This window comes from Lissotriton vulgaris, chromosome 5 (assembly GCF_964263255.1).
Source record: "Lissotriton vulgaris chromosome 5, aLisVul1.2, whole genome shotgun sequence".
Lineage (NCBI taxonomy): Eukaryota > Metazoa > Chordata > Amphibia > Caudata > Salamandridae > Lissotriton > Lissotriton vulgaris.
In genome coordinates, this window is record NC_141693.1 from 1,545,047,264 (window position 1) to 1,545,066,209 (window position 18,946).

The 18,946-nt window shown below is 41.4% G+C and overlaps 21 non-coding genes across 21 annotated transcripts; all 21 read right to left on the minus strand.

Annotated features, from left to right (window-relative positions):
- Window positions 1–129: 129 nt before the first annotated feature.
- Window positions 130–202, minus strand: TRNAR-CCU (transfer RNA arginine (anticodon CCU)). The gene has a single exon. It is a non-coding gene; the product is annotated as a tRNA-Arg (tRNA).
- An 861-nt stretch (window positions 203–1,063) lies between these two features.
- TRNAR-UCG (transfer RNA arginine (anticodon UCG)) lies at window positions 1,064–1,136 on the minus strand. The gene has a single exon. It is a non-coding gene; the product is annotated as a tRNA-Arg (tRNA).
- Window positions 1,137–1,781: 645 nt separating this feature from the next.
- On the minus strand, window positions 1,782–1,854 carry TRNAR-CCU (transfer RNA arginine (anticodon CCU)). The gene has a single exon. It is a non-coding gene; the product is annotated as a tRNA-Arg (tRNA).
- Window positions 1,855–2,658: 804 nt separating this feature from the next.
- Window positions 2,659–2,731, minus strand: TRNAR-UCG (transfer RNA arginine (anticodon UCG)). The gene has a single exon. It is a non-coding gene; the product is annotated as a tRNA-Arg (tRNA).
- Window positions 2,732–3,375: 644 nt separating this feature from the next.
- On the minus strand, window positions 3,376–3,448 carry TRNAR-CCU (transfer RNA arginine (anticodon CCU)). The gene has a single exon. It is a non-coding gene; the product is annotated as a tRNA-Arg (tRNA).
- An 803-nt stretch (window positions 3,449–4,251) lies between these two features.
- On the minus strand, window positions 4,252–4,324 carry TRNAR-UCG (transfer RNA arginine (anticodon UCG)). Its single transcript has one exon. It is a non-coding gene; the product is annotated as a tRNA-Arg (tRNA).
- Window positions 4,325–4,968: 644 nt separating this feature from the next.
- TRNAR-CCU (transfer RNA arginine (anticodon CCU)) lies at window positions 4,969–5,041 on the minus strand. The gene has a single exon. It is a non-coding gene; the product is annotated as a tRNA-Arg (tRNA).
- An 804-nt stretch (window positions 5,042–5,845) lies between these two features.
- Window positions 5,846–5,918, minus strand: TRNAR-UCG (transfer RNA arginine (anticodon UCG)). The gene has a single exon. It is a non-coding gene; the product is annotated as a tRNA-Arg (tRNA).
- A 644-nt stretch (window positions 5,919–6,562) lies between these two features.
- Window positions 6,563–6,635, minus strand: TRNAR-CCU (transfer RNA arginine (anticodon CCU)). Its single transcript has one exon. It is a non-coding gene; the product is annotated as a tRNA-Arg (tRNA).
- Window positions 6,636–7,439: 804 nt separating this feature from the next.
- On the minus strand, window positions 7,440–7,512 carry TRNAR-UCG (transfer RNA arginine (anticodon UCG)). Its single transcript has one exon. It is a non-coding gene; the product is annotated as a tRNA-Arg (tRNA).
- Window positions 7,513–8,156: 644 nt separating this feature from the next.
- Window positions 8,157–8,229, minus strand: TRNAR-CCU (transfer RNA arginine (anticodon CCU)). Its single transcript has one exon. It is a non-coding gene; the product is annotated as a tRNA-Arg (tRNA).
- An 802-nt stretch (window positions 8,230–9,031) lies between these two features.
- TRNAR-UCG (transfer RNA arginine (anticodon UCG)) lies at window positions 9,032–9,104 on the minus strand. Its single transcript has one exon. It is a non-coding gene; the product is annotated as a tRNA-Arg (tRNA).
- A 644-nt stretch (window positions 9,105–9,748) lies between these two features.
- TRNAR-CCU (transfer RNA arginine (anticodon CCU)) lies at window positions 9,749–9,821 on the minus strand. Its single transcript has one exon. It is a non-coding gene; the product is annotated as a tRNA-Arg (tRNA).
- Window positions 9,822–10,624: 803 nt separating this feature from the next.
- Window positions 10,625–10,697, minus strand: TRNAR-UCG (transfer RNA arginine (anticodon UCG)). Its single transcript has one exon. It is a non-coding gene; the product is annotated as a tRNA-Arg (tRNA).
- Window positions 10,698–11,341: 644 nt separating this feature from the next.
- Window positions 11,342–11,414, minus strand: TRNAR-CCU (transfer RNA arginine (anticodon CCU)). The gene has a single exon. It is a non-coding gene; the product is annotated as a tRNA-Arg (tRNA).
- Window positions 11,415–12,217: 803 nt separating this feature from the next.
- TRNAR-UCU (transfer RNA arginine (anticodon UCU)) lies at window positions 12,218–12,290 on the minus strand. Its single transcript has one exon. It is a non-coding gene; the product is annotated as a tRNA-Arg (tRNA).
- Window positions 12,291–12,933: 643 nt separating this feature from the next.
- Window positions 12,934–13,006, minus strand: TRNAR-CCU (transfer RNA arginine (anticodon CCU)). The gene has a single exon. It is a non-coding gene; the product is annotated as a tRNA-Arg (tRNA).
- Window positions 13,007–13,810: 804 nt separating this feature from the next.
- TRNAR-UCG (transfer RNA arginine (anticodon UCG)) lies at window positions 13,811–13,883 on the minus strand. Its single transcript has one exon. It is a non-coding gene; the product is annotated as a tRNA-Arg (tRNA).
- A 3,397-nt stretch (window positions 13,884–17,280) lies between these two features.
- TRNAR-CCU (transfer RNA arginine (anticodon CCU)) lies at window positions 17,281–17,353 on the minus strand. The gene has a single exon. It is a non-coding gene; the product is annotated as a tRNA-Arg (tRNA).
- Window positions 17,354–18,156: 803 nt separating this feature from the next.
- On the minus strand, window positions 18,157–18,229 carry TRNAR-UCG (transfer RNA arginine (anticodon UCG)). Its single transcript has one exon. It is a non-coding gene; the product is annotated as a tRNA-Arg (tRNA).
- Window positions 18,230–18,873: 644 nt separating this feature from the next.
- On the minus strand, window positions 18,874–18,946 carry TRNAR-CCU (transfer RNA arginine (anticodon CCU)). Its single transcript has one exon. It is a non-coding gene; the product is annotated as a tRNA-Arg (tRNA).

An 18,946-nucleotide genomic window follows, 5' to 3' on the forward strand; every position in this document is an offset into this window, starting at 1 on the left:
CCACTAGGATAACTGGTCTACAAGGTTGAATTACAACCATCATCATAAGGGTTGCTTGGCATGGTACAAAGTGATCACTAGAATTAGTGAGCATTATATACCAGGCCAACTTCTCACAATATTGGTTTTCACCTCAGATGGGACTCGAACCCACAATCCCTGGCTTAGGAGGCCAGTGCCTTATCCATTAGGCCACTGAGGCACAGATAAACACTTGCAGTCTAGAGGCATTATTTAAATGTATTCAATCGTCAAACACTGGTGTCTGCACACAGGACATTTCTCAGTTCTCTCCATAAGTAAACTTCCCATTTTCATCCTCTTCCATCCCCGACTTTAACACTCTGTTCTGTGCTATAATGGAGGCTCTGCATTTCGAGCAAGTGGAGAGAAATTGGAGGAGAACCACTTTCGACTCAACACTTCTTCTTTCCTGGATGCTTTTCTCAATAAACTGGGCTTTGACAGTGGTATCAAGCCGTCCTTGTCTTCAGCAGGACACAGAAACAGGCACCAAGTCTCCTAACCAAGTTCAACCACACTCTGCAACTTAATAGACCAATGCTTCACAAATTAGCCAACTGTGTCATCAGCAAAGGCAGCCAATGTGCCAATCCTTTATAATTCTTCTGTAGTACTTCTCTTTCTCGTAGGCAAAATTAGCACTTTAACTGCACAAATCATACAGATTTTACACTTGAAGCACTCCATGAACACATACTTACACACCTTGCATTTCATCTACACACCCTCAAGCTAAAAACCCATTCTGTCAAGTCAAAATTCTGCAACCCTATTACATATTCCATGCGTGTACATAGAAGCACTTCTTAATGCCACTAACATGAACAAGATTTTAGGCTGAAGATGCAATCTATTAATTCTATTAAAATTATTTGTACCGCGCGCTATCACCATAGGTTTCTTGGCGCTTAAATGACTGTGCAGTATGTACTCCACTTCATGCATAATTAGGAATGAGAACATGATGGCTATAAGAGTATTGGAAGAGCCTGCATCCATTCTGAACGGAAAGCTGAGTTGTGTGTCCATTGGCAAAAACCGACCACGAAGGGACTCGAACCCTCAATCTTCTGATTCGAAGTCAGACACCTTATCCATTAGGCCACGCGGTCATATGTCCTGCTGTGCTTAATTTTATAATGTAGGTAGTATGCAAGGATGGGAAATATGATATTGATAGTTATTTAGGTTTACATCCCATTGTGTTTTTTCAGCTCCTTTCAATTAAAGCACTCTTTTGGAATCTATATAATGAGAATGTCACTAGTACGATAAGCTTTTGTTTTCTTTTTTGCATTTAAACCTCTTTCTTCATGAGATTAAAGCTCAGTTGTATGCTTTACATAGCTCTGGATATTTCCAGAAGTGGAGAGAAACTGTTTTGACAGTAGTACAAACTGCTCCTTTCTGGATATGCCAATTTACACACGCTCAAAGGTTGTATACGTTTCATGAATCCTGCCTTGCCCTATTCAAGTAGCTGAAAGCCTGTCACCACCTCTAGAAACAACAGTTACACCAATCCAATTCAAATCATTTTTTCCAAAGGAATATCTTCTGCCGGGTCAAAGTTGCATCTGACAAAGATAGGTGTTTAAAAATCTACTTTGTAGTTTCATTACACCAACATGACCCTGAAGAGTACAGAAGTAAAATGGTACCATTTCAAAGTTCCTAATACCTCATAAGCTTCTGAGCGGAAGCATGTTATAAATATATAAATTTTTCTGGAAAAGTAAGAGCGGATATTTGGTTTTCACCTCAGATGGGACTCGAACCTACAATCCCTGGCTTAGGAGGCCAGTGCCTTATCCATTAGGCCACTGAGGCACAGATAAACACTTGCAGTCTAGAGGCATTATTTAAATGTATTCAATCGTCAAACACTGGTGTCTGCACACAGGACATTTCTCAGTTCTCTCCATAAGTAAACTTCCCATTTTCATCCTCTTCCATCCCCGACTTTAACACTCTGATCTGTGCTATAATGGAGGCTCTGCATTTCGAGCAAGTGGAGAGAAATTGGAGGAGAACCACTTTCGACTCAACACTTCTTCTTTCCTGGATGCTTTTCTCAATAAACTGGGATTTGACAGTGGTATCAAGCCGTCCTTGTCTTCAGCAGGACACAGAAACAGGCACCAAGTCTCCTAACCAAGTTCAACCACACTCTGCAACTTAATAGACCAATGCTTTACAAATTAGCCAACTGTGTCATCAGCAAAGGCAGCCAATGTGCCAATCCTTTATAATTCTTCTGTAGTACTTTTCTTTCTCGTAGGCAAAATTAGCACTTTAACTGCACAAATCATACAGATTTTTACACTTGAAGCACTCCATGAACACATACTTACACACCTTGCATTTCATCTACACACCCTTAAGCTAAAAACCCATTCTGTCAAGTCAAAATTCTGCAACCCTATTACATATTCAGTGCGTGTACATAGAAGCACTTCTTAATGCCACTAACATGGACAAGATTTTAGGCTGAAGATGCAATCTAAATGACTGTGCAGTATGTACTCCACTTCATGAATAATTAGGAATGAGAACATGATGGCTATAAGAGTATTGGAAGAGCCTGCTTCCATTCTGAACGGAAAGCTGAGTTGTGTGTCCATTGGCAAAAACCGACCACGAAGGGACTCGAACCCTCCATCTTCTGATTCGAAGTCAGACACCTTATCCATTAGGCTACGCGGTCATATGTCCTGCTGTGCTTAATTTTATAATGTAGGTGGTATGCAAGGATGGTAAATATGATATTGATAGTTATTTAGGTTTACATCCCATTGTGTTTTTTCAGCTCCTTTCAATTAAAGCACTCTTTTGGAATCTATATAATGAGAATGTCACTAGTACAATAAGCTTTTGTTTTCTTTTTTGCATTTAAACCTCTTTCTTCATGAGATTAAAGCTCAGTTGTATGCTTTACATAGCTCTGGATATTTCCAGAAGTGGAGAGAAACTGTTTTGACAGTAGTACAAACTGCTCCTTTCTGGATATGCCAATTTACACACGCTCAAAGGTTGTATACCTTTCATGAATCCTGCCTTGCCCTATTCAAGTAGCTGAAAGCCTGTCACCACCTCTAGAAACAACAGTTACACCAATCCAATTCAAATCATTTTTTCCAAAGGAATATCTTCTGCTGGGTCAAAGTTGCATCTGACAAAGATAGGTGTTTAAAAATCTACTTTGTAGTTTCAGAACACCAACATGACTCTGAAGAGTACAGAAGTAAAATGGTACCATTTCAAAGTTCCTAATACCACATAAGCTTCTGAGCGGAAGCATGTAATAAATATATCAATTTTTCTGGAAAAGTAAGAGTGGATATTGGTTTTCACCTCAGATGGGACTCGAACCCACAATCCCTGGCTTAGGAGGCCAGTGCCTTATCCATTAGGCCACTGAGGCACAGATGAACACTTGCAGTCTAGAGGCATTATTTAAATGTATTCAACCGTCAGACACTGGTGTCTGCACACAGGACATTTCTCAGTTCTCTCCATAAGTAAACTTCCCATTTTCATCCTCTTCCATCCCCGACTTTAACACTCTGTTCTGTGCTATAATGGAGGCTCTGCATTTCGAGCAAGTGGAGAGAAATTGGAGGAGAACCACTTTCGACTCAACACTTCTTCTTTCCTGGATGCTTTTCTCAATAAACTGGGCTTTGACAGTGGTATCAAGCCGTCCTTGTCTTCAGCAGGACACAGAAAGAGGCACCAAGTCTCCTAACCAAGTTCAACCACACTCTGCAACTTAATAGACCAATGCTTTACAAATTAGCCAACTGTGTCATCAGCAAAGGCAGCCAATGTGCCAATCCTTTATAATTCTTCTGTAGTACTTTTCTTTCTCGTAGGCAAAATTAGCACTTTAACTGCACAAATCATACAGATTTTTAAACTTGAAGCACTCCATGAACACATACTTACACACCTTGCATTTCATCTACACACCCTTAAGCTAAAAACCCATTCTGTCAAGTCAAAATTCTGCAACCCTATTACATATTCGTGCATGTACATAGAAGCACTTCTTAATGCCACTAACATGAACAAGATTTTAGGCTGAAGATGCAATCTAAATGACTGTGCAGTATGTACTCCACTTCATGAATAATTAGGAATGAGAACATGATGGCTATAAGAGTATTGGAAGAGCCTGCTTCCATTCTGAATGGAAATCTGAGTTGTGTGACCATTGGCAAAAACCGACCACGAAGGGACTCGAACCCTCAATCTTCTGATCCGAAGTCAGACGCCTTACCCATTAGGCCACGCGGTCATATGTCTTGCTGTGCTTATTTTTATAATGTAGGTGGTATGCAAGGATGGGAAATATGATATTGATAGTTATTTAGGTTTACATCCCATTGTGTGTTTTCAGCTCCTTTCAATTAAAGCACTCTTTTGGAATCTATATAATGAAAATGTCTCCAGTACGATAAGCTTTTGTTTTCTTTTTTGCATTTAAACCTCTTTCTTCATGAGAATAAAGCTCAGTTGTATGCTTTACATAGCTCTGGATATTTCTAGAGGTGGAGAGAAACTGTTTTGACAGTAGTAAAAACTGCTCCTTTCTGGATATGCCAATTTACACACGCTCAAAGGTTGTATACGTTTCATGAATCCTGACTTGCCCTATTCAAGTAGCTGAAAGCCTGTCACCACCTCTAGAAACAACAGTTACACCAATCCAATTCAAATAATTTTTTCCAAAGGAATATCTTCTGCCGGGTCAAAGTTGCATCTGACAAAGATAGGTGTTTAAAAATCTACTTTGTAGTTTCAGAACACCAACATGACTCTGAAGAGTACAGAAGTAAAATGGTACCATTTCAAAGTTCCTAATACCACATAAGCTTCTGAGCGGAAGCATGTAATAAACATATACATTTTTCTGGAAAAGTAAGAGTGGATATTGGTTTTCACCTCAGATGGGACTCGAACCCACAATCCCTGGCTTAGGAGGCCAGTGCCTTATCCATTAGGCCACTGAGGCACAGATAAACAGTTGCAGTCTAGAGGCAATATTTAAATGTATTCAATCGTCAAATAGTGGTGTCTGCACACAGGACATTTCTCAGTTCTCTCCATAAGTAAACTTCCCATTTTCATCCTCTTCCATCCCCGACTTTAACACTCTTTTCTGTGCTATAATGGAGGCTCTGCATTTCGCGCAAGTGGAGAGAAATTGGAGGAGAACCACTTTCGACTCAACACTTCTTCTTTCCTGGATGCTTTTCTCAATAAACTGGGCTTTGACAGTGGTATCAAGCCGTCCTTGTCTTCAGCAGGACACAGAAACAGGCACCAAGTCTCCTAACCAAGTTCAACCACACTCTGCAACTTAATAGACCAATGCTTCACAAATTAGCCAACTGTGTCATCAGCAAAGGCAGCCAATGTGCCAATCCTTTATAATTCTTCTGTAGTACTTCTCTTTCTCGTAGGCAAAATTAGCACTTTAACTGCACAAATCATACAGATTTTTACACTTGAAGCACTCCATGAACACATACTTACACACCTTGCATTTCATCTACACACCCTTAAGCTAAAAACCCATTCTGTCAAGTCAAAATTCTGCAACCCTATTACATATTCCGTGCGTGTACATAGAAGCACTTCTTAATGCCACTAACATGAACAAGATTTTAGGCTGAAGATGCAATCTAAATGACTGTGCAGTATGTACTCCACTTCATGAATAATTAGGAATGAGAACATGATGGCTATAAGAGTATTAGAAGAGCCTGCTTCCATTCTGAATGGAAATCTGAGTTGTGTGACCATTGGCAAAAACCGACCACGAAGGGACTCGAACCCTCAATCTTCTGATCCGAAGTCAGACGCCTTATCCATTAGGCCACGCGGTCATATGTCCTGCTGTGCTTATTTTTATAATGTAGGTGGTATGCAAGGATGGGAAATATGATATTGATAGTTATTTAGGTTTACATCCCATTGTGTGTTTTCAGCTCCTTTCAATTAAAGCACTCTTTTGGAATCTATATAATGAAAATGTCACCAGTACGATAAGCTTTTGTTTTCTTTTTTGCATTTAAACCTCTTTCTTCATGAGAATAAAGCTCAGTTGTATGCTTTACATAGCTCTGGATATTTCTAGAGGTGGAGAGAAACTGTTTTGACAGTAGTAAAAACTGCTCCTTTCTGGATATGCCAATTTACACACGCTCAAAGGTTGTATACGTTTCATGAATCCTGACTTGCCCTATTCAACTAGCTGAAAGCCTGTCACCACCTCTAGAAACAACAGTTACACCAATCCAATTCAAAAAAATTTTTCCAAAGGAATATCTTCTCCCGGGTCAAAGTTGCATCTGACAAAGATAGGTGTTTAAAAATCTACTTTGTAGTTTCAGAACACCAACATAAGTCCGGAGAGTACAGAAGTAAAATGGTACCATTTCAAAGTTCCTGATACCTCATAAGCTTCTGAGGGGAAGCATGTAATAAATAAATAAATTTTTCTAGAAAAGTAATAGTGGATATTAGTTTTCACCTCAGATGGGACTCGAACCCACAATCCCTGGCTTAGGAGGCCAGTGCCTTATCCATTAGGCCACTGAGGCACAGATGAACACTTGCAGTCTAGAGGCATTATTTAAATGTATTCAACCGTCAAACACTGGTGTCTGCACACAGGACATTTCTCAGTTCTCTCCATAAGTAAACTTCCCATTTTCATCCTCTTCCATCCCCGACTTTAACACTCTGTTCTGTGCTATAATGGAGGCTCTGCATTTCGAGCAAGTGGAGAGAAATTGGAGGAGAACCACTTTCGACTCAACACTTCTTCTTTCCTGGATGCTTTTCTCAATAAACTGGGCTTTGACAGTGGTATCAAGCCGTCCTTGTCTTCAGCAGGACACAGAAAGAGGCACCAAGTCTCCTAACCAAGTTCAACCACACTCTGCAACTTAATAGACCAATGCTTTACAAATTAGCCAACTGTGTCATCAGCAAAGGCAGCCAATGTGCCAATCCTTTATAATTCTTCTGTAGTACTTTTCTTTCTCGTAGGCAAAATTAGCACTTTAACTGCACAAATCATACAGATTTTTAAACTTGAAGCACTCCATGAACACATACTTACACACCTTGCATTTCATCTACACACCCTTAAGCTAAAAACCCATTCTGTCAAGTCAAAATTCTGCAACCCTATTACATATTCAGTGCGTGTACATAGAAGCCCTTCTTAATGCCACTAACATGGACAAGATTTTAGGCTGAAGATGCAATCTAAATGACTGTGCAGTATGTACTCCACTTCATGAATAATTAGGAATGAGAACATGATGGCTATAAGAGTATTGGAAGAGCCTGCTTCCATTCTGAACGGAAAGCTGAGTTGTGTGTCCATTGGCAAAAACCGACCACGAAGGGACTCGAACCCTCAATCTTCTGATCCGAAGTCAGACACCTTATCCATCAGGCCACGCGGTCATATGTCCTGCTGTGCTTATTTTTATAATGTAGGTGGTATGCAAGGATGGGAAATATGATATTGATAGTTATTTAGGTTTACATCCCATTGTGTTTTTTCAGCTCCTTTCAATTAAAGCACTCTTTTGGAATCTATATAATGAGAATGTCACCAGTACGATAAGCTTTTGTTTTCTTTTTTGCATTTAAACCTCTTTCTTCATGAGATTAAAGCTCAGTTGTATGCTTTACATAGCTCTGGATATTTCCAGAAGTGGAGAGAAACTGTTTTGACAGTAGTACAAACTGCTCCTTTCTGGATATGCCAATTTACACACGCTCAAAGGTTGTATACGTTTCATGAATCCTGCCTTGCCCTATTCAAGTAGCTGAAAGCCTTTCACCACCTCTAGAAACAACAGTTACACCAATCCAATTCAAATCATTTTTTCCAAAGGAATATCTTCTGCCGGGTCAAAGTTGCATCTGACAAAGATAGGTGTTTAAAAATCTACTTTGTAGTTTCAGAACACCAACATGAGTCCGGGGAGTACAGAAGTAAAATGGTACCATTTCAAAGTTCCTAATACCTCATAAGCTTCTGAGCGGAAGCATGTAATAAATATATAAATTTTTCAAGAAAAGTAATACTGGATATTGGTTTTCACCTCAGATGGGACTTGAACCCACAATCCCTGGCTTAGGAGGCCAGTGCCTTATCCATTAGGCCACTGAGGCACAGATAAGCAGTTGCAATCTAGAGGCATTATTTAAATGTATTCAATCGTCAAACAGTGGTGTCTGCACACAGGACATTTCTCAGTTCTCTCCATAAGTAAACTTCCCATTTTCATCCTCTTCCATCCCCGACTTTAACACTCTTCCTGTGCTATAATGGAGGCTCTGCATTTCGCGCAAGTGGAGAGAAATTGGAGGAGAACCACTTTCGACTCAACACTTCTTCTTTCCTGGATGCTTTTCTCAATAAACTGGGCTTTGACAGTGGTATCAAGCCGTCCTTGTCTTCAGCAGGACACAGAAACAGGCACCAAGTCTCCTAACCAAGTTCAACCACACTCTGCAACTTAATAGACCAATGCTTCACAAATTAGCCAACTGTGTCATCAGCAAAGGCAGCCAATGTGCCAATCCTTTATAATTCTTCTGTAGTACTTCTCTTTCTCGTAGGCAAAATTAGCACTTTAACTGCACAAATCATACAGATTTTACACTTGAAGCACTCCATGAACACATACTTACACACCTTGCATTTCATCTACACACCCTTAAGCTAAAAACCCATTCTGTCAAGTCAAAATTCTGCAACCCTATTACATATTCCGTGCGTGTACATAGAAGCACTTCTTAATGCCACTAACATGAACAAGATTTTAGGCTGAAGATGCAATCTAAATGACTGTGCAGTATGTACTCCACTTCATGAATAATTAGGAATGAGAACATGATGGCTATAAGAGTTTCGGAAGAGCCTGCTTCCATTCTGAATGGAAATCTGAGTTGTGTGACCATTGGCAAAAACTGACCACGAAGGGACTCGAACCCTCAATCTTCTGATCCGAAGTCAGACGCCTTATCCATTAGGCCACGCGGTCATATGTCCTGCTGTGCTTATTTTTATAATGTAGGTGGTATGCAAGGATGGGAAATATGATATTGATAGTTATTTAGGTTTACATCCCATTGTGTGTTTTCAGCTCCTTTCAATTAAAGCACTCTTTTGGAATCTATATAATGAAAATGTCACCAGTACGATAAGCTTTTGTTTTCTTTTTTGCATTTAAACCTCTTTCTTCATGAGAATAAAGCTCAGTTGTATGCTTTACATAGCTCTGGATATTTCTAGAGGTGGAGAGAAACTGTTTTGACAGTAGTAAAAACTGCTCCTTTCTGGATATGCCAATTTACACACGCTCAAAGGTTGTATACGTTTCATGAATCCTGACTTGCCCTATTCAAGTAGCTGAAAGCCTGTCACCACCTCTAGAAACAACAGTTACACCAATCCAATTCAAATAATTTTTTCCAAAGGAATATCTTCTCCCGGGTCAAAGTTGCATCTGACAAAGATAGGTGTTTAAAAATCTACTTTGTAGTTTCAGAACACCAACATGACTCTGAAGAGTACAGAAGTAAAATTGTACCATTTCAAAGTTCCTAATACCACATAAGCTTCTGAGCGGAAGCATGTAATAAATATATCAATTTTTCTGGAAAAGTAAGAGTGGATATTGGTTTTCACCTCAGATGGGACTTGAACCCACAATCCCTGGCTTAGGAGGCCAGTGCCTTATCCATTAGGCCACTGAGGCACAGATAAACACTTGCAGTCTAGAGGCATTATTTAAATGTATTCAATCGTCAAACACTGGTGTCTGCACACAGGACATTTCTCAGTTCTCTCCATAAGTAAACTTCCCATTTTCATCCTCTTCCATCCCCGACTTTAACACTCTGTTCTGTGCTATAATGGAGGCTCTGCATTTCGAGCAAGTGGAGAGAAATTGGAGGAGAACCACTTTCGACTCAACACTTCTTCTTTCCTGGATGCTTTTCTCAATAAACTGGGCTTTGACAGTGGTATCAAGCCGTCCTTGTCTTCAGCAGGACACAGAAACAGGCACCAAGTCTCCTAACCAAGTTCAACCACACTCTGCAACTTAATAGACCAATGCTTCACAAATTAGCCAACTGTGTCATCAGCAAAGGCAGCCAATGTGCCAATCCTTTATAATTCTTCTGTAGTACTTCTCTTTCTCGTAGGCAAAATTAGCACTTTAACTGCACAAATCATACAGATTTTACACTTGAAGCACTCCATGAACACATACTTACACACCTTGCATTTCATCTACACACCCTTAAGCTAAAAACCCATTCTGTCAAGTCAAAATTCTGCAACCCTATTACATATTCCGTGCGTGTACATAGAAGCACTTCTTAATGCCACTAACATGAACAAGATTTTAGGCTGAAGATGCAATCTAAATGACTGTGCAGTATGTACTCCACTTCATGAATAATTAGGAATGAGAACATGATGGCTATAAGAGTTTCGGAAGAGCCTGCTTCCATTCTGAATGGAAATCTGAGTTGTGTGACCATTGGCAAAAACTGACCACGAAGGGACTCGAACCCTCAATCTTCTGATCCGAAGTCAGACGCCTTATCCATTAGGCCACGCGGTCATATGTCCTGCTGTGCTTATTTTTATAATGTAGGTGGTATGCAAGGATGGGAAATATGATATTGATAGTTATTTAGGTTTACATCCCATTGTGTGTTTTCAGCTCCTTTCAATTAAAGCACTCTTTTGGAATCTATATAATGAAAATGTCACCAGTACGATAAGCTTTTGTTTTCTTTTTTGCATTTAAACCTCTTTCTTCATGAGAATAAAGCTCAGTTGTATGCTTTACATAGCTCTGGATATTTCTAGAGGTGGAGAGAAACTGTTTTGACAGTAGTAAAAACTGCTCCTTTCTGGATATGCCAATTTACACACGCTCAAAGGTTGTATACGTTTCATGAATCCTGACTTGCCCTATTCAAGTAGCTGAAAGCCTGTCACCACCTCTAGAAACAACAGTTACACCAATCCAATTCAAATAATTTTTTCCAAAGGAATATCTTCTCCCGGGTCAAAGTTGCATCTGACAAAGATAGGTGTTTAAAAATCTACTTTGTAGTTTCAGAACACCAACATGACTCTGAAGAGTACAGAAGTAAAATTGTACCATTTCAAAGTTCCTAATACCACATAAGCTTCTGAGCGGAAGCATGTAATAAATATATCAATTTTTCTGGAAAAGTAAGAGTGGATATTGGTTTTCACCTCAGATGGGACTTGAACCCACAATCCCTGGCTTAGGAGGCCAGTGCCTTATCCATTAGGCCACTGAGGCACAGATAAACACTTGCAGTCTAGAGGCATTATTTAAATGTATTCAATCGTCAAACACTGGTGTCTGCACACAGGACATTTCTCAGTTCTCTCCATAAGTAAACTTCCCATTTTCATCCTCTTCCATCCCCGACTTTAACACTCTGTTCTGTGCTATAATGGAGGCTCTGCATTTCGAGCAAGTGGAGAGAAATTGGAGGAGAACCACTTTCGACTCAACACTTCTTCTTTCCTGGATGCTTTTCTCAATAAACTGGGCTTTGACAGTGGTATCAAGCCGTCCTTGTCTTCAGCAGGACACAGAAACAGGCACCAAGTCTCCTAACCAAGTTCAACCACACTCTGCAACTTAATAGACCAATGCTTCACAAATTAGCCAACTGTGTCATCAGCAAAGGCAGCCAATGTGCCAATCCTTTATAATTCTTCTGTAGTACTTCTCTTTCTCGTAGGCAAAATTAGCACTTTAACTGCACAAATCATACAGATTTTACACTTGAAGCACTCCATGAACACATACTTACACACCTTGCATTTCATCTACACACCCTCAAGCTAAAAACCCATTCTGTCAAGTCAAAATTCTGCAACCCTATTACATATTCCATGCGTGTACATAGAAGCACTTCTTAATGCCACTAACATGAACAAGATTTTAGGCTGAAGATGCAATCTAAATGACTGTGCAGTATGTACTCCACTTCATGAATAATTAGGAATGAGAACATGATGGCTATAAGAGTATTGGAAGAGCCTGCTTCCATTCTGAATGGAAATCTGAGATGTGTGACCATTGGCAAAAACTGACCACGAAGGGACTCGAACCCTCAATCTTCTGATCAGAAGTCAGACACCTTATCCATCAGGCCACGCGGTCATATGTCCTGCTGTGCTCATTTTTATAATGTAGGTGGTATGCAAGGATGGGAAATATGATATTGATAGTTATTTAGGTTTACATCCCATTGTGTTTTTTCAGCTCCTTTCAATTAAAGCACTCTTTTGGAATCTATATAATGAGAATGTCACCAGTACGATAAGCTTTTGTTTTCTTTTTTGCATTTAAACCTCTTTCTTCATGAGATTAAAGCTCAGTTGTATGCTTTACATAGCTCTGGATATTTCCAGAAGTGGAGAGAAACTGTTTTGACAGTAGTACAAACTGCTCCTTTCTGGATATGCCAATTTACACACGCTCAAAGGTTGTATACGTTTCATGAATCCTGACTTGCCCTATTCAAGTAGCCGAAAGCCTGTCACCACCTCTAGAAACAACAGTTACACCAATCCAATTCAAATCATTTTTTCCAAAGGAATATCTTCTGACGGGTCAAAGTTGTATCCGACAAAGATAGGTGTTTAAAAATCTACTTTGTAGTTTCAGAACATCAACATGACCCTGAAGAGTACAGAAGTAAAATGGTACCATTTCAAAGTTCCTAATACCTCATAAGCTTCTGAGCGGAAGCATGTAATAAATATATACATTTTTCTAGAAAAGTAATAGTGGATATGGTTTTCACCTCAGATGGGACTCGAACCCACAATCCCTGGCTTAGGAGGCCAGTGCCTTATCCATTAGGCCACTGAGGCACAGATGAACACTTGCAGTCTAGAGGCATTATATAAATGTATTCAATCGTCAAACACTGGTGTCTGCACACAGGACATTTCTCAGTTCTATCCATAAGTAAACTTCCCATTTTCATCCTCTTCCATCCCCGACTTTAACACTCTGTTCTGTGCTATAATGGAGGCTCTGCATTTCGAGCAAGTGGAGAGAAATTGGAGGAGAACCACTTTCGACTCAACACTTCTTCTTTCCTGGATGCTTTTCTCAATAAACTGGGCTTTGACAGTGGTATCAAGCCGTCCTTGTCTTCAGCAGGACACAGAAACAGGCACCAAGTCTCCTAACCAAGTTCAACCACACTCTGCAATTTAATAGACCAATGCTTTACAAATTAGCCAACTGTGTCATCAGCAAAGGCAGCCAATGTGCCAATACTTTATAATTCTTCTGTAGTACTTTTCTTTCTCGTAGGCAAAATTAGCACTTTAACTGCACAAATCATACAGATTTTTACACTTGAAGCACTCCATGAACACATACTTACACACCTTGCATTTCATCTACACACCCTTAAGCTAAAAACCCATTCTGTCAAGTCAAAATTCTGCAACCCTATTACATATTCAGTGCGTGTACATAGAAGCACTTCTTAATGCCACTAACATGGACAAGATTTTAGGCTGAAGATGCAATCTAAATGACTGTGCAGTATGTACTCCACTTCATGAATAATTAGGAATGAGAACATGATGGCTATAAGAGTATTGGAAGAGCCTGCTTCCATTCTGAACGGAAAGCTGAGTTGTGTGTCCATTGGCAAAAACCGACCACGAAGGGACTCGAACCCTCAATCTTCTGATTCGAAGTCAGACACCTTATCCATTAGGCCACGCGGTCATATGTCCTGCTGTGCTTAATTTTATAATGTAGGTAGTATGCAAGGATGGGAAATATGATATTGATAGTTATTTAGGTTTACATCCCATTGTGTTTTTTCAGCTCCTTTCAATTAAAGCACTCTTTTGGAATCTATATAATGAGAATGTCACCAGTACGATAAGCTTTTGTTTTCTTTTTTGCATTTAAACCTCTTTCTTCAATGAGATTAAAGCTCAGTTGTATGCTTTACATAGCTCTGGATATTTCCAGAAGTGGAGAGAAACTGTTTTGACAGTAGTACAAACTGCTCCTTTCTGGATATGCCAATTTACACACGCTCAAAGGTTGTATACGTTTCATGAATCCTGCCTTGCCCTATTCAAGTAGCTGAAAGCCTGTCACCACCTCTAGAAACAACAGTTACACCAATCCAATTCAAATCATTTTTTCCAAAGGAATATCTTCTGCCGGGTCAAAGTTGCATCTGACAAAGATAGGTGTTTAAAAATCTACTTTGTAGTTTCATAACACCAACATGACCCTGAAGAGTACAGAAGTAAAATGGTACCATTTCAAAGTTCCTAATACCTCATAAGTGTAGGAGAGTAGGGTCTGCTATCCTATGGTCACCCCAAATTTTTGCTTTTTGCTTCACTGGTTTCTGACTTAATGTGGCTGTGGGCCTGCTAATCAGACCCACAGCCTGCTGTTCTCTCTCTAAATTACTGCCAATGCACTTTAGGTGCATTACGAATTGGAACTGGTTCACCTTATGAGCCCCTGTACTAGTGCACCCTAGGTGCCCAGGGCATAGGTGTATCCAAGGCCTACCAGGGGCTGCAGCATGTATTGTGCCACCCCTGGCCTGGCCTCCATATTTGACACAACTGGCTGATCACTCAGCTGGGGTAAGTCGGTGTAACCACCTCTTACTTAGGTACAGTATGCCTGTGCCTAACCCTAAACTGGACACATATGTTCCTATCAGCCACTCCTATGGAAGGCCTCATCAATCCCGGAGGCAGAGTGCTTGGAAATATGTGAGATGGTGCTCTAGCATGAGCTGAGCCTATCTGCAGCGGTCGGGAACCACTCCCTAAGCTGTTCCGGGATATTGCCATACCATATACTCTTAAGTGCATTATAATCCTCGCGGTTATTTGCTATCTTTGGTTTGGCTTTATCAAAACATGTTGAGTAAGGTGTCATACGAATTGGAATACTATCCCCTCGCCAATTCTGGCGACGGGGATAACATTCCACCCTTCTAGAGGGATACGATATGTGTGTAGCCTTAACCCCGGTTAAAGTTAAACAGAGCCTCAGCATCACAAAATGGATGCTGCCACCACAGACACGACTCTGACCTCCTGCTGCTGACCGAAGCTCGGCAGATGGTGGCCTGGACAAAGGGTTTCCTGCCTTGGGAGGTGCGAGCACCACCCCAGACAGGATTTTGTGTATTGGGTAGGACAGGGCTGAATAGAATCAGACATGCCCGGGGCACACAAGGTGTCCCCGTGCATAGGCCAGTCCAAACCGGTTCTGGGGCTCTCCAGCCCCAGTCCTGGCGAGGAGCTGGACAAAGGAAAGGGGGTGTAACCGCCCCCCTTCCTGGTTCCTCCCAGAGGAGGGACCTAGTAGGTGATCCACCCCTCAGATTGGGAATAAGAGCGGGAGCAGTGCCATTGCACAGCAGATCATCCTGAATCAACTTTACACGAAGAAGAAGACTGGACTTCGACATTCTGCTGCACAGAAGACTGAAGAGAATCTCCCTTGTGGCCTAGGAGTGGCCACCCTGTGAACACAGGTACCAACCAGCAACTCGATGTCTGCTTTGCCGCCGCCTCCCGCCGGAGACCGAGCCCAGAGCCCGACAAGAACCAGACTCCCAGATCTCTCAGAGCCCGATCCACAGTCCCTGCGAAGAAGGGACCCGTGGAGGCACCGAGTGACGTGGGACCGGACCTCTTGGAAGACACTCGAAAAGCTGACTGCGCAGCTTCTGAGGCATCCTCGACGTTGTGCTTTGGGGACTGAGAACCCACACCACCGAGCAACCCTTGCACCAAAGATCAGCCCTCCAGCATCTCCACGATCTGCGTGGGGCCCTTTTGCATTGTGCCACTCGACACGCCATCCCGGCCACTAGCCACGTGGTCAGCGGCCATCTTGGCAACGAACCCGAAGATTTACACAGCAGGTCTGGTTGCTCCAGACCTACCCAAGCTCCTGTGAAAAGGAGCACCCGCTCTGACTTTGCTGGTCCGAGTGAACAGCATCTTTCAACTTCTGCGTGGCTTGCATTTGCCAAGGCCTGTTTGCTCCGATCAGGTCGCCGACACCGCCAACAGCGAGAAGCCTACGTGGGACAGCTCGTGACCGACTCCTGGACGTCCTCGACCCCGGGTATCCACATGGCTGCAGAAAGAAGCTACCCGACAACGCCTGTTTGCACCCGACATCGCCTGGTTCCAATCTGGTTCCACGGTAGTCACTGGCTAGTGACTTTGAACACTGTCCCCTCTGCTTTCAGGTCTTCACATCTTCAGATCCACCCTTGGATCCACCGGAACTCTTCTCATCGAGCCGCCTGCAGCATCTTCAGCTCCAAGCACCATCGACCGGCGTGACGAAACCCGACACTACTTCGACCCTGTGCACCCGCTTCCTGTGGGTGAGGTAACTCAGCTCCGCCAGTGCTCCTGCATTGGTACACATCTCAAGGGCCTGTGTCTTAAGTTTTAACTCCGTAGGTCACTCGGAAGGTTCCTAACTTTCTAACTTTGTGCTTTTTACGCACCATAGACTTTGTATTGAAAAGTGCGTGCACTTTGAACACTGCACCCGAGTCCTGTGGGCCTTTCCCGACTTAGTCATTGCCAGTCTTGAATAGCTCCAGCGATTCCCAAGGCCCTAGGCCTCTTCACTTTCCTCTTGGTATCTCTTTACCACTTTCTTAGTATATGGTTTAGGTGGCCCCTAGGGCTCATCCATATTGTGCAACTTTTGTGTATTTTAAACTGTCTTGTGATTTAACGCTTGTGCTTCTGTGCTCATAAAGAGTCCAGGGGATTTTATAGTTAATAAATCAATATATATTTTCAATATATATCTGTGTGGTGTCCCTTTCATTTGGTATTCAAGGGGGTTGTGTATGGTATAACAGCTGGCTTCACATGCCTTTCAGAGTTTAGCCTAAGACTGCTTTGTCCACGTTACCACTAGGATAACTGGTCTACAAGGTTGAATTACAACCATCATCATAAGGGTTGCTTGGCATGATACAAAGTGATCACTAAGAATTAGTGAGCATTATATATCAGGCCAACTTCTCACAATAAGCTTCTGAGCGGAAGCATGTTATAAATATATAAATTTTTCTGGAAAAGTAAGAGCGGATATTGGTTTTCACCTCAGATGGGACTCTAACCCACAATCCCTGGCTTAGGAGGCCAGTGCCTTATCCATTAGGCCACTGAGGCACAGATATACACTTGCAGTCTAGAGGCATTATTTAAATGTATTCAATCGTCAAACACTGGTGTCTGCACACAGGACATTTCTCAGTTCTCTCCATAAGTAAACTTCCCATTTTCATCCTCTTCCATCCCCGACTTTAACACTCTGTTCTGTGCTATAATGGAGGCTCTGCATTTCGAGCAAGTGGAGAGAAATTGGAGGAGAACCACTTTCGACTCAACACTTCTTCTTTCCTGGATGCTTTTCTCAATAAACTGGGCTTTGATAGTGTTATCAAGCCGTCCTTGTCTTCAGCAGGACACAGAAAGAGGCACCAAGTCTCCTAACCAAGTTCAACCACACTCTGCAACTTAATATACCAATGCTTTACAAATTAGCCAACTGTGTCATCAGCAAAGGCAGCCAATGTGCCAATCCTTTATAATTCTTCTGTAGTACTTTTCTTTCTCGTAGGCAAAATTAGCACTTTAACTGCACAAATCATACCGATTTTACACTTGAAGCACTCCATGAACACATACTTACACACCTTGCATTTCATCTACACACCCTTAAGCTAAAAACCCATTCTGTCAAGTCAGAATTCTGCAACCCTATTACATATTCAGTGCGTGTACATAGAAGCACTTCTTAATGCCACTAACATGAACAAGATTTTAGGCTGAAGATGCAATCTAAATGACTATGCAGTATGTACTCCACTTCATGAATAATTAGGAATGAGAACATGATGGCTATATGAGTATTGGAAGAGCCTGCTTCCATTCTGAATGGAAAGCTGAGTTGTGTGACCAGTGGCAAAAACCGACCACGAAGGGACTCGAACCCTCAATCTTCTGATCCGAAGTCAGACGCCTTATCCATTAGGCCACGCGGTCATATGTCCTGCTGTGCTTATTTTTATAATGTAGGTGGTAGGCAAGAATGGGAAATATGATATTTATAGTTATTTAGGTTTACATCCTATTGTGTGTTTTCAGCTCCTTTCAAATAAAGCACTCTTTTGGAATCTATATAATGAAAATGTCACCAGTACGATAAGCTTTTGTTTTCTTTTTTGCAATTAAACCTCTTTCTTCATGAGAATAAAGCTCAGTTGTATGCTTTACATAGCTCTGGATATTTCTAGAGGTGGAGAGAAACTGTTTTGACAGTAGTAAAAACTGCTCCTTTCTGGATATGCCAATTTACACACGCTCAAAGGTTGTATACGTTTCATGAATCCTGACTTGCCCTATTCAAGTAGCTGAAAGCCTGTCACCACCTCTAGAAACAACAGTTACACCAATCCAATTCAAATCATTTTTTCCAAAGGAATATCTTCTGCCGGGTCAAAGTTGCATCTGACAAAGATAGGTGTTTAAAAATCTACTTTGTAGTTTCAGAACACCAACATGACTCTGAAGAGTACAGAAGTAAAATGGTACCATTTCAAAGTTCCTAATACCACATAAGCTTCTGAGCGGAAGCATGTAATAAATATATCAATTTTTCTGGAAAAGTAAGAGTGGATATTGGTTTTCACCTCAGATGGGACTCGAACCCACAATCCCTGGCGTAGGAGGCCAGTGCCTTATCCATTATGCCACTGAGGC